This window comes from Limulus polyphemus, unplaced genomic scaffold (assembly GCF_000517525.1).
Source record: "Limulus polyphemus unplaced genomic scaffold, Limulus_polyphemus-2.1.2 Scaffold1874, whole genome shotgun sequence".
NCBI lineage: Eukaryota > Metazoa > Arthropoda > Merostomata > Xiphosura > Limulidae > Limulus > Limulus polyphemus.
In genome coordinates this window covers 54,063-57,120 of record NW_013667484.1, presented here as the reverse complement: position 1 = coordinate 57,120, position 3,058 = coordinate 54,063, and positions in this window count along the sequence as shown.

Sequence of the window (3,058 nt, the reverse complement as noted above, 5' to 3'; positions counted from 1 at the left end):
TGAGGTCACTACACCTTGATAAAACATTTAACTTTTTGCTGCCTGATGAGGTCATTACACCTTGATCAAACATTTAATTTTTTGCTGCCTGAGGTCACTACACCTTGATAAAACACTTAACTTTATGCTACCTGATGAGGTCACTACATGCAGTTTTCAAGTCTTGACGTCACTCATTGTCAGTGAGTTGGGCTGTTTTTATACAAATGATACAATGAAATAACCACATATACTACAACTTTCTGAACATGCAGTTTTCAAGTCTAGACGTCACTCATTGTCAGTAAGTTGGACTGTTTTTATACACATGATACAATGAAATAACCACATATACTACAACTTTCTGAAGATGCAGTTTTCAAGTCTTGACGTCACTCATTGTCAGTAAGTTGGACTTTAGTTATACGAATGGTACAAAGAAACAAACCACACGTACTACATCTTTTTGAATATGAAATTTTCAACTCTAGATGTCACTCATTAGCAATAAGTCGGACTGTGGTAATAAAGATGATAACCTGAACATGTAGTTCAAAAACATTATTAGAACAGTTATTAGCCAATGACAGAAAAATTTTAATTATCTTTATTTCTATATAGGTGAAAAAAATTAAATATTCACACCTGACAGATTTCCTGAAATTGATGAATTTGGGGAAGTTTGAGTTAAAATGGTGTATTTACGTAGTTTTAGATGTCTTACAAATCAAAAATCTTACTCATTTTACTTTAAAATAGTAAATACCTTGACTTGTTTCAGTCATTTTTGAACAGACATTTTTTGTTGAAACATTTTACTTCGTTTTTTTGAAGCTTAACATCCATTTATATTTATACTCATATAATAAGGTTATTACTTACGTACAAGAAAGTAATAAAAAGAAGGAAAACGTGAACAATTTCACAGATTTTTAGATAGTTTTTTTGTGTGTGAAAGTCTTGTAAAATAAAAAAAAAAATTCTATTTAAAACTAACTTCTATTTAATACACCGTATTGTTTGTACACTAATAATTCTGATATTAAATAAAATTAGGAGCAACAAACACTTCTCAAGTGAAATAACAATCCGATTAATTACGTTAAACGGTAAGTTTCAAATAGTGTAATGTGCGGAAAATGCAACCACGCGTTGCATTAAAATATCAGATAGGGTGCGATAAAATAAACAGTATGATAGAAGGTATGTCAGTTTTAATTGGTAGGGGTATAATAATTCCGACAGCTTTATTGTCCTGTTGTTCATTGTTAGAATATTTCATTGTTAAGCACAAGTGAAGGGCGTTGTGTAGTGCTAATTGTTTTCTAAGCTAAAGGTATTGGGACGACAAGAATTACGCCTCTCCCCGGAATGTTTCATAATCTTCATATGCGTGGTCTAAGAAGGGGTGAAGCCTTTTCGTGACTTTTGTTGGTAAAATAGACGAATCATAGAAAAAAAGTCCTGTAATCAGTACAACAGGCGGATAGATAGATAGTTGGGCGAATAGATAGATAATTAAGTGCATAACTAGGTAGATATATCTGGGTGAATGGATGGAGAGGAAACTAATTATTTTCAACATAATTAACAATGGTATTGAGTCACTAATTGAGACGGTTCTTAACAATGGTTGCTGTTTCTTACTAATAGAGACGTGTCGAATTCTGTTTAACGTTGTGATAAACTTGAGAACTTGAGTAGTAAATGAATATGACGTAGAATATTTTGAAATAATTTATAATTACAGCGTACTTGAGACATGTGCTTAACTTTTTTATTTTTCAAAAAGATAAGCACAATGTTTTACTGAAACACTTACATTATAACATTCTCATCTCAAACGTTTATCAGTCCTCGAATTATGAATTATCTTTACGCATTGCTTTCTAAGATCTGAGGATCTATGGTTCGCGCCCCGTTACCGCGAAATCGTTATCCGCGTTTTGGGGCTTTTAAAATTGACAGTTAAATCTCATTATTACATCAGAGTAGCCCAAGAACTGCCTTCACTTTAGCTTATCAGTTCAAAAAGTAAGGGCGACTAAGGCAGATAACTCTTGTGTAGCATTGCGCGTAGTTTCGAAAAACAACACATTTTCTAAACTATTTGTGCGCCAAGTTTCTTCTGGGTCTATGATTTGGCGGGTTACAGGGTCCCTAATAACACAAAGCACTTAATCCCATAAAGTACAGCTGAAGTTACGTGTATAGTCTTTATAGAACGTGAGTGATATTCATCCAGTTTCTTTGGTCAGTTCTTTACACTGAATGTTGTGATAAACAAAAACGTAAAAGTACCTAATGTGATTAAATATGTGGACCACACTGGTATTAAATGATACGTAAACAAGTCACGTACGTAACCTAATAAAGCATTAATAAACCTGGCGGCTATTTTCTTATAGCTCACCCTGTATGGTCGTGGACAGCATCCGAACTGTGGGATGATAATTTTAAGATAACACAAAAGCATATCCCCCAGGCAACACAAAATTAAATGTTTTATCAAGGTGTAGTGACCCCCCCCCCATACAACACAAAGGGAAATGTTTTATCAAGGTGTAATAACCACATCAGGCAGCAAAAAGTTAAGTGTTTTATCAAGGTGTAATGACCACATCAGGCAGCAAAAAGTTAAGTGTTTTATCAAGGTGTAATGACCACATCAGGCAGCAAAAAGTTAAGTGTTTTATCAAGGTGTAATGACCACATCAGGCAGCAAATGTTAAGTGTTTTATCAAGGTGTAGTGACCCCAGGCAGCAAAAAGTTAAATGTTTTATCAACGTGTAGTGACCTCATCAGGCAGCATAAAGTTAAGTGTTTTATCAGGTGTAGTGACCTCATCAGGCAGCATAAAGTTAAGTGTTTTATCAAGGTCTTCAGAAAGTTGTAGTATATGTGGTTATTTCATTGTATCATGTGTATAAAAACAGTCCAACTTACTGACAATGAATGACGTCTAGACTTGAAAACTGCATTTTCAGAAAGTTGTAGTATATGTGGTTATTTCATTGTATCATGTGTATAAAAACAGCCCAACTCACTGACAATGAGTGACGTCAAGACTTGAAAACT